The 15,206-nt window shown below is 42.6% G+C and overlaps 1 non-coding gene across 1 annotated transcript; it reads right to left on the bottom strand.

The window, feature by feature from the left end:
- Positions 1-1,292: 1,292 nt before the first annotated feature.
- Positions 1,293-1,456, bottom strand: LOC121292046. Its single transcript, XR_005946171.1, has one exon. It is a non-coding gene; the product is annotated as a U1 spliceosomal RNA (small nuclear RNA).
- Positions 1,457-15,206: the final 13,750 nt, after the last annotated feature.

Raw genomic sequence — 15,206 nt, 5'->3', positions numbered from 1 at the left:
TGGACAGGCATCATCGGCCATGTCCTTTTTGGGTAGCCTTTTTCACCAGGAGCCAACCCTGGATGTGGTGTGGGCCCTCAAAGATGTCCAGAATCTGTGATTTACTCAAGCTGTAGCTGTTGCATTTTCCTGAGTATCATGCGCATACCTGCATGATGTGGTCACAGACCAACTACATATTGAGCAAATGGAACCCTTTTCTGTTGGTGTATTTCATTGGCTCTTGCCAGGAGGTTTTTGAAGTCACATGCATGCAGTCGAAGGCACCCTAACCTGTGGGAATCCGGAAACAGCAGCAAATCCCAGTGCTTTTGCTAGCTGGCTATCTTGATCTCTAGCAAGGTACACATAATTATGTGCCTAGGCAAAGAGGGCACATGTAACCTCCTGGATGCACCTGTGAGTGGAAGCTCAAGAGACGCTGCATAAGTTCACAGTGGAGCCCTGGAAGGAACCACTGGAGTAGTAGGTAAGAGCTGTGGTGACTTTGAGAGCCACTTGCAATAGATGTCCTCCCAGTCCCCACGGCAACAACCCCTGGAGAATGTGGCAGATATTATACACCAGATCCCTGGACATGCAGAGGCATTGACAACACTGATCCTCACTCACCTGGAGGAATGACATGCGCCTTCTGTACACCCTAGGTCTTGCAGGCTGCCTATGCTCAACAGATCTGTGAGCTTCATTCTCTGGTTCTGGAGGGGGCCCTACGGCCCTTGCTCATCACCTCCCTTTGCTGAGACTGGCGCCGATGTTGGACTCTTCTCTGCCTTTCCTCCTGCCTGCATGCGAGGATGAAGGCAAGGTTAAATGCACCATTCATCTTCCTCAATTCCCCTCTCTGCTGTGACATTGAAGAAAAACATGAGTGAACATCAGCCTCCAAAACTCCTCCTTGAGTCGCTGACCAGTGAGTGACTGTGGTTTCAAGAGTTTAGTTCCAGTCGGGGAACCTCATCGCCATGAAATTTCTTGGCAGTGCAATGAGTTTTCAGGAACACAGGAGGTGCTTCCCCCCAACTCCCTTTTCCAAGGCCTAACGCTATGAGATTGTTTTGGACAGGCACTTGGATGTTCTGCTTTTATCCCAGGCACTGGAATCCTCATCCAATGCACTCTACAACTTTTGAATACACACAAGGATAAATGCCCAGTGAGGGAATGAGATTGTTTTAGGCAGGGCTGGGGTTTCACATCTCTGAACCTACCAGCTACAGGGTTCAGAGGTGCAGTATCCAACGGCCTTCTGCAGCTTGTCCTGTTGCCCAATCGGTTTTAGATTTTGTTTTCAGGGGAAAGCACAAACGCAGTCCTCCAACACCACAAATTTTGCAGTCGAGTATCCCGCATTTGGGGACATCGCAGGCGTCAGCATACCCGGAGTGCAATGGGATAGTCTCATCCTGGGAGCACAACCTTCATGATCATTGTTTCTCCCCTGCCAGGTAAGTTTGGTTTTGGATTTGTTGTTGCACTGGGGTATTTCTATACTTGGGACAAGGGGCTATTGCAAGGGGACCAATTAGTGGCACGAATCGGAATTATTCTCATGTGCATGAGCTTTAAGGCTCCTGATTGCATCAATTGTGATTAAAATGCTCCTAACATGCCTCAGCTGTGCAGTCCTCCTCATTTGGGGAAATACAGGTATCAGTTGGGTGCCCCTTAAGTCGACCCACCAGTGCAGTGATCCATTCATCCCAGAAGCCCTAAGAGCCCTCCCTACCACAGTGGTTTCATAATTTCATTTTCCATTGCACCATAGCTTCAGATTGCAAGATGGTGATAATGAAGCTTTATTACCAGACCAGCTTCGACCCTCCCTGTGTGACTGTGGAAATCCCTCCCATTGTCCTGGTGGAGCATAATGTTCAGGCTTCACTCCCTCCAATAACTCTCAGTCCTCCCCCTGTAATCCTTGATCTCAGTGTCATTGTGGTCAATATCCCTGTCTTGCCCCGAGAATTGTTTGAGGTAGATGTGTCTATGCCCATGTGGACCTTAACCCTCCCCATCTTGAGGCCTATTGCACATGACATAGAGACCCCGCTCCCCCACCACAAGAACAATGAGTGCCCACCCCTAAACTCCCTCTTCCTGATCTTTAGCTTACAGATGTCTCCCCTGACAGTCAGTGTGCCATCTGTAGCCCAGTATTAAAGCAGAAAGTCCCCACAGACTGACAAATGTGAAGTAATGACCAAGCGCTGCACCTTGCTGGGCATTACTGACAATGGACTGACATGCCCTCCCCCTCCCTGGAATGGGACAACAACAGTCTTTGTAAGTTCAGCAATCTGAACTGAAGCGCTTCTTTACTTGGATCTCCGCCCATTCTGGCCCTGACTCACATTTGGGTTTCTGTCCTAGACTTACCTCCCATTCTGCCTCCGAGGACGTTCCCACTACCCCCCAATCATGTGTCTAATTCTACTGTATTTCTCTCCGCCCAACCCCCGCCCCCCCCCCAACTCCCCGTCAAGCCATTGCCTTCCAGCGCCTTCCCTTGCCTCTGTCTTGTCTTTCCCCGGTGCCCCCCACAAAGTCAAGCCTTTGCCATCCATTTCATGCCCTTACCGCTGGTGTGGGACGTCGAACCTTTAGAACCTTGGCCCTAAAGCCACCCCTGAAACCATTGTGCTGTTGCCTGCGCAGCCTGGCGCGGAGTGGGAGGGCGAGGAGCTGCGAAAGACGCGCGATGTAAGGTAGGTGAACATACCTGGAAGTCAGGAATGAAGTGCAGTTCGGCAGGTGCACTTCCCATTATCTCTGCTTGTGAATGATGCTGGTTTAATTAGACGCCAGTGTGGCCTTTGGATCCAATGTGGGGGCTTGATTCTGCCGAGATGCCTTCGTAACGAACATTGACGATATTCAAGTGCTGTTCCCGATATGACGCCGCGGGAGGTGGCGATCACGACCTGTTTCCACGCCCAACATAAAACTGGCTTTTGCGCTCGCGCGATACTTTTCCCTCCCACCCACCATTAGGCCCGCTGCTGACAAGAGCGGAAAATACTGCCCGATGTGTTGTTTTTCTTTTTATTAAAAGGGGGATGCTTGGAGAAATGCCTTTGTGCATTGCTGTTTTTTGTGTACTGGGGCTTGACATAGTCATTTGATCTCTGAGGTCATCTTGGGTAAAACAAAGGTTTGCAGAGAGAAGTTGTTTTTACACACCACATGAAACAACATGATAGCTTAGACTTATTTTCCATTCACTTTTGTCGGTCTCTATTAACCTTGCAAAAATGTCTCAATGGGTTTATTTACATTTTGATGTCTTTCAAAAGCTTTCAGACTTTTAGTCATGTAGGTACAGCAAGCAACTTGGAAGGAAAATGGCATGAATTAGCCTTTATTTCAAGAGGGTTGCAGCATGAGGAAGTACAGGGCTTTAGTAACATCATACCTGGATTACTGTGTATAGTTTTGGTCTTCTTACTTGTGGAATGATATACTCCTCCTGTGGGGGTGCAACAAAGGTTCATTTTATTGATTTCAGGAAGGGGAGGATTATCCCATGAGGATAGATTGAGTAAAATCTGCTTAAGTTCTCTGAAATTTAGCAGAAAGAAAGGTGATCTCATTGAAGCTAACAAAATTCTTAAGAAGCTTGACAGGGCTCAAAAGGCTCGAGGATCAAGAATTTTGAATCAAAATTTCAGGATAGAGGTTTGGCCATTTAGTTTTGAGATCAAGGGAAATGTATTCACTCAGAGGGTTGGAATCTTTGGAAATCTCTACCATAGCAATATGGATGTTCAGTTGTTGAGTGTATCCAAGACTGATATTGATAGTTTTTTGGACACTGAAGGAATTAAGGGAGTTGGGGATAAAGTGGGAAAGTGGAGTTGATATAGAAGATTAGCCAACATCTTGTTGAATGGTGGGGTAGGCATGAGGGGCCAAATGGCCTCCTCCTACTCATATATCTTAGGTTCTTACTGCAACATTCCCTTTAAGTTGTTTCCATCCCTTTCAGTTTTGCTTTTAGACAACTTTCTACTCCTGCCACTAGTTCTAGGTGCTCTCTACATTTGTGCCACTCTCAGTTATGCTAACCTTCAAGTCATGCTTTCAGTCGGCTCCATCGACTGTCACAGACATTGCATCATCTAAGGGGTAAGTGCTTTATAATATGATGACTTTTCATTTGAGCCTGTTAGCCATTGATCACTTTTGTAAGAGGAAAAAGCTAGAAGGTAGGTGAGAATAAAGATGATGTTTGACGATTAGAATTGAAAGATTTTAATCACAAAACTAGAAATATTAATTTAGATGAACATGTTTTAGATGGAATTAGAAAGTAAATGGAGTAGCCGAGCCAGATGATATTCACTCAAGAATCCCCAGAGAGACAGGAATTGCGCAGTTCGAGCCCTTGGCTATACTTTGGCAGCTCATTGCACTTTGGGATAGTTCCCATAGACCGGACTAAGTTCTTCTGCACCTTTAAAAAAAGTGACAAGGTGGGCGTAGATAATATAAGCATATCAGTTTGACATCAGCGTTAGGAATGATATTTGAGTAAATAACTAGGGCTGTATTATATGATTGAATGGATAGAGAGGAATGTATTAGGGACACCCAACATGACTTCATTAAAAGGGAGTCGCATTGTACAAATTTAATTGTGTTTTTTGAAAACTTTATGAAGATGATGGATGTAGGAAGCCCAGTAGTTGTTGTCTACATAGACTTTCAAGAAGTGTTTGGTAAATACAACTGCACTAGACACTGCTCTACAAGATTGAAGCCTTTGGTATTAGTGCTAATATATTGAGCTGGATTGAGAATTGAATAGCAAAAAGTAGTTATCTACAGATATGGAACTGTTTTGGAGACTGGTCACTCCTGGTGTCTTGCAGGGATCGGTGATGGAATTGTCTCTCTTTATTTTTATCAATGATCTAGATGTAGGTGTTGGGGGCATGTGTTAATAAATGGGCTCATGACTGACAAATGATGTTTACTTTGGGTAAGTGCAATGCTAGGCATTTGAACAGAACATACATAACACCCTTCAGGAACAGCATTAAAGAAAGATATCTGTGCCTTCAAGTGCATATTTCTAAACGTACATGAGAAATGAAGTGAAATGATAACTAGAGTGCATAGGGCATTAAGCTGCATTCATAAGGCAATTATTATAAGATGATTATAATATTTTGTCACAGTTGACCACACCATCCTTCTCAAATGCCTTTCCACTGTTGTCCTGCTCTCACATTGTTATCTATCTGATCATAGCCAGAGTATCATTTGCAATGGCTTCTCTTCCTGTTACCTCTGGTGTCCCACAAGGATCTATCCTTGGACCCCTCCTATTTCTCACATACATGATGCCCTCACTGACATCATCACAAAATCACAGCAATAGTTTACGCATGTACACTTATGACACCCCACTTTACCTCACTTCCAGCTCTCTCGACTCCCCATTGTTGCTAAATTATCAAGCTGCCTATATGGCACGCAGATGAAGAGAAATTTCCCCCAATTAAATATTGGGAAGACTGAAGCCATTGATTTAGCTACCAATTCCACCCTCTTCCTGGCAGCTGTCTGAGACTAAACAAATCTGTTCACAAATTTGGTGTCATATTTGACCCCGAAATGAGCTTCCCACTATATCCACACCATCACTAAGCTTGTCTATTTCCAACTCCATAACATCACCTGACTTAATCCCTGTCTCAGCTCATTTGCTGCTAAAACCTTTAATTCATAACTTGTTAGCTCCAGACTTGACTATTTCAATGCACTCCTGGCTGCCGTCCCATATTCTACCCTCTGTAAACTCAAGGTCATCTAAAACTTTGCTGCCTGTGTCCTAACACATACCACTCATCATCCCTGTGCCCATTGACCTACATTGGTTTCTGGTCAAGCAACATCTTGATTAAGTTCTGATCCTTGTTTTCAGATCCTTCCATGGCCTTGCTCCTCCTTATTTCATTTATCTCCTCCACTCTAACAATCCTCCAAGATAGCTACGCTTATTTAATTCTGGCCTCTAAAGCATACCCGATTTTAACTGCTCCACTATTGGTGACTGAGCCTTAATTGCCTCGGCTCCAAGCTCTGGAATTTCCTCTCTACAAATCTCTGCCTCTCTACCTCACTTACCTCCTTTAACACAGTCCTAAAACCTACCTCTTTGATCAAGCATTTGGTCATTTGATCCAATATCTTCTTATGTTTTATTTTTATATTTTGTTTTATAATTCTCCTCTGCAGTACCTTACAACATTTTATTACATTGAAGTTGTTATATAAATCTCAGCTCTTGTTGTTATTGAGATAGGCTGAGAGAATTGAGACTCTATACTTCAGAGACTTAGAAGTAATCAGATCAAGGTTTATAAGAAAATGAAAGGAATAAATTGTCTTCCATTTCAGTTTGTTTTCCTTAAGTAAGCTAATGAGGACCAGCGATTACAACTTTAAATTGCATAAGGCCAAATCTAGGTTCAGTGTCAGGAGATGGTTCTTTTTCCAGAGAATAGTGAACCTCTGGAATAGGCTGCCTGCTCGTGCAGTGAACAATTTGCTGGTTGGGGTGGACATCACTCCCTACAAATGCTTGAGGGAACTTGGGGCTCAATTGAACTCCTGGACTAGCTTTGATTGACTAATATGGTCAGAGAGGAATTTCCCAGATTTCTGAACCAGACATTGGCCTGGGATTTTAATCTGACGCTGAAAGGAATGACCACAGAATATGGTGTAGACCCAGCACATGGATCCTTGCTAAATTTCCCCTCCCACCTATTCAATTAATACTAGAATACAGCATTACTCAGGAGAAACTCTAACCTTCTGTGTCCAAACGGAACTTAATTTTTAAAAAAATCTGTATTCATCATGAATGATCATCACTGGCCATTCTGGTATCTGCTTAAATATATAGTCAATTGAAAATGAAAGCATCATTTGACAAAAGTAACTAAAACCAATTTCATTACAATCTTTCACAAACATAAATTACCTGTTAATTACTCTAATTAAAGTATTATCCCATTATAGATTAACAAGTACAGTTTGTAATTTAATATTCTTTTCTGTCAGTCCACAATGAACATCTTCCCTTATCTGTGTTCTTGCCTATTCCCTGTGTGTTTTCCTAGTATATTCAATTTGCCTGAAGAAAATTAATTTAGTCTAGGTCTGTAATTATCATTTTTCCCTCATATAGAAATGGTCCTTTCCTCCTTTTTACTTTTCAGTTTTATCTGCTGGGTCTTCTGTTATGCATGTCCCAGTGCCTTATACTATATTGAATTATAGAATCCTTGAATTATAGAATCATTGAATTCTAGAATTATTCAATGGTAACAGTGCCGAAGGAGGCTATACGGCCCACAGTGTCAGTGTTGGCTCTTTGAAAGATGCCAAATGAGATGGTAAAAGGTGAATTTGGAGCAGTCATGGTGTATCTGTCTCTTTCCAACTTTGTTACTGCAGACAAGGATTGAACCTGACCATGGAAGGAAAACTGCAGTTAAGGGCACCAATTGTCAGAAAGAAAATGGCAGTCAAAAAGAAGACTCGACTCATCTTCAGAAGATCCATCTGTCCTCATAACTAGATAATCACATTCCAGGGTAACAGTATGACCATTGTTATAGAGTTGGTTTTCCAGGCAACTTTTTTTGGTGGAAACATTGAACTTTATTTACAAGACAGCAGTAGCAACTACATGTGTGCATCAAGGTCCATAACTGTTGTAGGGTGGCCGAGTTGTGCTATTAATGATAGAGTTGATCAGCAGACACTTCTTGGGTGGAAACTTTAAGTTTATTTACAATAGACTCAGCAGCAATTACACGTGTGCTTTCAACTCCAACTCTATATCTACACTGACTGCTGAAGTAGCCTGCGCTTCTCTCCTATTGGTTACTACAGATCATGTGATCTTGCCTAACAAGTATTATTCTTAAAAGTACAGGCCTGCGTTTATCAAACTATAATTACTACAACCATTTACTACATATTTGGGTATTGTGTTGCTAGAGCATCTTTATAGCCAAGAGGCAACTAAGGAGGGCCTTGTTTGTCCAATACAGAAAAGCTTGTACTCAGTTTGGAATGTATAAGTTTGCATGTGTTTTGGTTGGGGGTTGGGGGGAGGGGAGGGTGGAGGGACTATTAGTGTAAGCTTTGTGATTTTTCTATGAACCTTCTTAGAACATTTATTCTAAGCGTTTCATAGTCTACAGTAGAATAGAATTTTATGCCTGATCTAATAAAATATTTAATTCACATGTTTGAGTGTGCTCTCATTATTTCTCATAATTCCCATGTCTGAACCATAGAGTAATCCATTGAAGGTAGAAGGATACATCCCTTGTTGTATTTTCAACATCCATATAACAGTTTACCCGATGAATTAACTTCCAAACTCATCCTCTTCTTCTGGGTACATATATGATCACCTTCGGACTTCCATGTGTTTTATGAAGGTTGACCTGTCATTTTCTTCCTTTAATCGTTTTTTTGATTTTCTTTTCCCTCAGTGAATTTTGTGTCAGGAAAGGGAACATTTTGGTTACCCAGAGTCAGCATCAAGAGTACTCCTAGGTTAGGTATAATGAGTCATCATGAGTGGTTATTTGTCATAATTATGTATTCACCACTAAGATAAATAATCAGTAAATCAGCATCAACCAATTTTGTCTTGAGTTTTTGTTTCCAGCTACTGTAGTTTTCAAGAGCACTTCAGCTCCATGTGATGTTGCATAAATCTTCCTCTTGGTTGACATGTAGCTTATGTGTTGTCTGTTAACTACTTGTGTCTGCACGTTTGGGCAGCAACATAGGGACATCTATATATATACATATATCAGGTGCTCAGCATCATAGGGATAATTGCTGAATATTTGAGGTGGAACAAGAGTTAAAGACACTGGGAGAGAAATTCAACATGGCTGGGTCTGTTTCTCAGGAGATAAATTGACATTGGAGTGATATATTTCACGTTGCAATCTCTTATTCCTCGATCATCTCCTGAAGTGTACTGGCTGCCAAATTGGAATTCAGCAATCTCTAGGTGTTCAAGGTGCCCACTGGAATAGGCGTGAAGGTACCTTGCAAATTCCAACTGTACTCCCAATGCTACTCGTAGGATGCCAATTAAAAGTGAGCAGTAAACAGGCAGATCTTGTGCATCAACTGCCACATTCAATTGTTCCAGGTCCTGAGCGACCTAATGGATGCCCCTTCAAAGGATTATCGGGAACCATTCAAATAAGGTTCAAGAGACTTTCTAACAGAATTCCTGCTCCTCCTGGTTCCTTAGAAATACTGAGAGTCAGATTCCTGTCCTCATCACTTTGGCTCCCCACCCCCCCCCCCTGCACAACCTCCAGGACCTAAATAATATCTAATTCATCAGGAAAAAATCTATTAACATTAGAATCTTATGTGGATCAGGCAATGTAATCATAATGTGCAATCTGTAAACATCTGCTGGCTTTGTTAAAAGCAATTCATGATAGAAATCAGCAATAACTTGCTGAATGAGAAGGGGCACCTTCACAGAAAATGAGGTTATGCCATGAAATGTGGCATTGCAGAGCTGGATAGGACACATCCCACTGCAGAGTTGCTGTCACTCTTTTTACAGTGCCTTCGGATTCCCCGCAGTCCCATTTATTATGACTATCTTCCTATACATGAGCAGCAATCAATTTTAAATGGTCATTACTCCTTTCAACTTTTCTTTCCTGTTTACTCCATGTTTCAAATATACCATGCTGCACTTCTTCCCTCTTCTTCCTCCAATTATACTTGCACATTACAATCAAAACTCAACTGATGTCTCCTTACTACCTCATTCAATTACACCTTGAACCTGTACAGTGTCATTATCTTTATGAACTGTCCCAAGAAACTTGACACTGAGCATGAATTGGCAGAAGGGTGGGAGAAGATTGTGACAACAGAAAGCTGTGGTTGGAGGCAGGCTGGGAGGATTCACATAATAACTATGAACTCCAAAGAGTAGATGGTATAATCATAGGTCTACAGGGAAGGGTTTGCTGGAGCGTTGGGGGGACTGAGGCAGAGATTTATAAAGGTTTCCAATTCAATGTGGTGAGGAGCCAGTAAAGAATTCAGGTCATAGAATGGCATGGGATGTGGGCAGTGAGTTTTTGGAGTGTGAAATTTTGGAGATCTGCTGAGCAAGCACCAGAATCATGGAGCTTAGAGGCAATCAGAGTGGAGTTGGGGGTGTTATTCAGGGCGAGGTAGAGGGATGGAGGCAGTTGATACTTTAGAGATGCAAAGACGATTGGTAATTGACTGAATATGGGATTTGAAGCTCTTCAAGGTCATCAGGGCACGGAAGTTGTGAGCAATCAGATTCAGCATGAGTGAGTAGCCTTGGAAGGAGTGGAAGGAGGGTTTAAGGAGCAGAGTTTACAGTGAGAAAACAAAATTAATCTGATTTAGCGAATATTGAGCCATCAGAGGCTCTGACCTACTGTAACAACATGAAGCAGTTAGCACAAAGTAGCACAAGGTGAGGGATCAAGAATGGAGAGAGAGGTAAAGCAAAATGAGTATGCATGTCGACCAAATACATGCTTACAGGTAGTTCCCAAGCAAGGAATAGGAGAAGCCAAAGATGGAAGATTAGCGCAGTTGCCTATGACCATCTGGACATAGGAAGGAAGATAAACTATTACCAAAAGTTTACAAGCTGTGTTCAGATAGGTTGTAACTGAACCATGAAAAGACAATGGCCTGGAGGTGGACCAAAGTGCATACTCAGTAACACTGGGGGACATTTTCTCCTTCTCCTATTCTGTACAGGCTTTGTACAAAAGCTCAAGCTCTGCATTAAGGCTCAAGGTGGAGAGATAAAGTAAGACTGCTACATCTTGATTTATCCCACCTGTGGTGAATAAGGACTCAAAACACAGTTGAAATGTATTGTTGAAAATAACTCACCAGAACAATCAATACTAATTGGTTGTCATGATCACACACTCATGCCTGACCATTACCCTTTCAGACTGTGCTGGTGTCAGATGCAAAATCTGGATTGGATCAGTACCCTGGAGTAAAACTGATGTGGATGAAAGCATTAGGGAGAAAGAGCTGGGGTGTCAGAGATGGAACAGGATCAGGAAAGCAATGAAATCGACTCTCCTGCCAGTGGAAACAGTTCCTCCTTATTTGCTTTATCAAAACACATCATTATTTTTTCTTAGTACTCTTTTCAAAAACCTGTAACATGACTAAGTGTGCCAAATATGCACAATTATATATTAATTTTGATTTTGTAGCCTATAAGCTACCTTCTATTAAAGTGCATTGATAAATTGATTTGTTCTTACATGTTGAAGGTTTCTATTTACTCCACCCCTATGGTACGGGCTGTTTGAGATATGTCTAAAACAGACTGCAGCCCTGAAGCCTCTGAGGGATTGAGAATCATAACTGACAACACTCACCACAAATCTAACAGATTTATTGCCAATACTAAAACTTGAAAACAACACGGAATGAATTAAAACATACTCCTTAGTTAGGCAGACTAGGTTGATTGTAGGCCGACTAGATCGACCGTAGGCTGACTGGATCCAATCTCAGCTCAAACCAATCCGTTTCCAGTGGGGCTTCTCCTATTGATGGCCGTGCTCCTGATGGTGCTGTCTTGCTGAGTGCTTTTAGCCTGATTTTATACTTTGGTTACATGGCAACAGCTCTCGTGCTCAATCCCTCTGAGCCATTAACTGACTCTGATTGGTTTCTGGAGTACGTGGTAACACGTTCCAAGAATTGTCAGCACACTTCCATAGCAAATTTAAACAAATTTTAAAACACATAGCTCCATTTATTTTTTCATTTATAAATTACTTTATGCCTACCATATGTGCCAAATGTTTTCAGCCTGAGCCCACGCTGCAGTTTGGTAACCAACTAACTTTCAACCTCCAGTGAGAAGTTGGTAGAAGCTGCTGGTTCATGCAAAAAGTGGCTGGATTACCATGCAGGGCTTAGGTCTCAGTCTAATTCTAGGAACCCTGCTTATCTACCCAGCAATGTGGAAAAGTGCCCAGGTATGTCCTGCATACAAAAAAAAGGACAAATCCACCCCGGACAATTAACGCCCCATCGGCCTACTCTCAATCATCTGTAAAGTGAAGGAACAGGTCATCAACAATGCTATCAAGTGGCACTTGCTTAGCAACAACCTGATAACTGACACTCAGTTTGGGTTCTGCCAGAGTCACTCAGCTTCTGCCCTCATTACAGCCTTGGTTCAAACATGGACAAAAGAGCTGAGCACCAGAGGTGAAGTGAGAGTGACTGCCCTAGACATCAAGGCAGCATTTGGCCAAGTGTGGCATCAAGGAGCCCGAGCCAAATTTGAGTCAAAGGGAATTAGGAGGAAGACTTCCACTGGTTGGAGTCATACCTAGCACAAAGGAAGATGGTTGTGGTTGTTGAAGGCCAATCATCTCAGTTCCAAGACATCATTGCAAGAGTTGCTCAGGGTAGTGTCCTAGGCCCCCCCATCTTCAGCTGCTTCATCAATAACCTTCCTTCCATCATAAGGTCAGAAGTGGGGATGTTTGCTGATGATTGCACAATGTTCAGCACCATTTGTGACTCATCAGATACTGAAGCAGTCCATGTCCAAATGCAGCAAGACTTGGACAATATTCAGGCTGGGGCTGACAAGTGGCAAGTAACATTCATGCCACACAAGTGCTAGGCAATGACCATCTCCAACAAGAGAGAATCTAACCATTGCCCCTTGACGTTCAATGGCATTACCAAAGGCTAGGAAGCGTGCAATGAGTAACTCACCTCCTGACTCCCCAGAGAATGTCCACCATCTACAAGACACAAGGCAGGAGTGTGATGGAATGCTCCCCACTTGCCTGGATGAGTGTAGCTCCCACAACATTCAAGAAGCTTGACACCATCCAGAACAAAGCAGCTCACTTGATTGGCACCACATCCATAAACGTTCACACCCTCCACCATTGACGCACAGTAGCAGCAGTGTGTACCATCTACAAGATGCATTGCAGCAATTACCAAGGCTCCTTTGACAGCACCTTCCAAACCCATGACCACTACCATCTAGAAGGACAAGGGCAGCAGGTAGATGGGACCTTGAAATTTCCCTCCAAGTCACTCAACATCTTGACTGGGAAATATATCGCCGTTCCTTCACTGCTGCTGGACCAAAATCATGGAACTCTCTCCCTAACAGCGCTGTGGGTGTACCTACACCACATGGGCTGCAGCGGTTCAAGAAGGCAGCTCATCACCACCTTCTCAAGGGCAACTAGGAATGGGCAATAAATGCTGGCCCAGCCAGCGAAGCCCACATCCCATGAATGAACAAAAATGAAATAAATGCAGTTCTTTCTTTCTTTTATTACAAGTAATATACTCAGCAATGATTACTAGCATCATTTTTCATTATGTTTCAGCTTAACTTAGCACTCAGGCACTCTTGCTTCTGGGTCAGAGATGCGTGGGCTGAAGCTCCAATCATCAACTTGTGTTCATAAACTAAGCTAACCCACCAGTGCAATACTAAGGGAATGGTGTATTGGTTAGAGTAGCTGCCCTTCAGATAAGGCAGTGATCCTATTGGCTCATATAAATAAGTGACAAAGACATGTTTGAGTGCAATGTTTTTTGGCACAAAATGTCACTGAGTTTTTGCACAGCAATATCATATGTTCATTGTCTTTCTACTGTCCTGTTTCAATGTTTGAAAAACTCCATGAAGGCGTTCCTTTTTGTACTCTGAAAGCCATCCTCAGCATTTGCTGCTGCAGGACATCTAATGATTTTTGCCATTAGTTATACATGCCCCCTGCAACCTTCAGCTCAAAGGAATTTTCCCACCAAGTGCTGAAACATCACATCGAGGGATATAGACCACCTGATATCAGAGTGAAGTGGGCAAGCAAAAAAGCATCTGTTTACCCAATGAGATTAATGGAGTGGGGAAAAGAACAGTTAGTTTTGGTGGGGTGGGGCAGCTGTTGGAGACTTGATAGTGTAGTGGCACTGTAACTGGACTAGTTTCAAAGGCTCAGGCTAATAATGCTTTGCGGACATAGGTTCAAATCCCACCATGGCAGCTGTTCAATTAATAAGTTTGGAATAAAAAGCTTGTTTTAGTAATGGCAACCATGACAACCATCGTTGATTGTTGTAAAAACCCATCTGGTTCACTAATTTCCTTTAGTGAAGGAAACCTGCCATTCTTACCTGGTCCAACCTACATGTGGCTTTAGACCTGCAGCAATGCAGTTGACTCTAACTGCCCTCTGTCTTGCAAGCCACTCAGTTCAAGGGCAATTAGGGAAGGGTAATAAATGCTGGCCACGCCCCATGAAAGAGTTTTTAAAAAGCTGATGGCTTGGGAAGGAGCATTAATTAAAGGGAGTGAGCTCAATGTCAAATCAAGCACATGAAGAGAAATAAAAAGAGGGAAAGAAAGACTTGATTAATAGAGAAAGAAAAAAAGAGACAGAAATATAAAAATTTAATATTTTTAAAACCTTCCAGCAAAATGTAAAACCTGAAGGAGTGAAACTTCAAACTTGGAATAGCCAATGATAGTTAAACTGTCATATCTTTAATAGTACATATGCTTGTAATGACCAGACTTAAGGGGCTTTTTCCCCCTCTGTAGTACCAGTGGTTTGGGTGACAGGGTCTTTGAGATGGCCAAGATGGGAACTTGAGCTACAATATCTGGCAAAATCTGTCTTAGCACAAAATGCCATCTTGGTAAAGGAGTTTAAGTGTGTACTAGGAAGAGCACCTCACGTATGACTAAGCCCCTAATGGCAAATCAAATTGGCTCCTAACCCTCATTAAAGAGGCTGCATGCCATATTGCTGGCAGTCAGGTATATATGTGCCACAACACTACGGGGAGCAATTCCTGCACATGTGCAGATGGCATTACAGTGATCAGGAATCACATTGTTGCATCTGCTGCATGCTCCAACTTAAAAGTATGCCTCAAAATGAAGACCAGGATAGCAAAACCATTACAGAGTAAGGGGAAAAAATGCCAATGAGAAAATTGCAGCAATGGCAGCAACAATAACTGGTTCTTTAGGAGCTAAATCCAGGTGCCTTCCAACGTCTATGTCAGCTACAACATTTCATAACGGAACAAGCCATATATTCCACTGTGCCCAA

The sequence above is a fragment of the Carcharodon carcharias genome, chromosome 19 (assembly GCF_017639515.1).
Source record: "Carcharodon carcharias isolate sCarCar2 chromosome 19, sCarCar2.pri, whole genome shotgun sequence".
Classification (NCBI taxonomy): domain Eukaryota; kingdom Metazoa; phylum Chordata; class Chondrichthyes; order Lamniformes; family Lamnidae; genus Carcharodon; species Carcharodon carcharias.
Note: the sequence above shows the minus strand (reverse complement) of the source record. Positions and strands in the feature narration are given on the sequence as shown.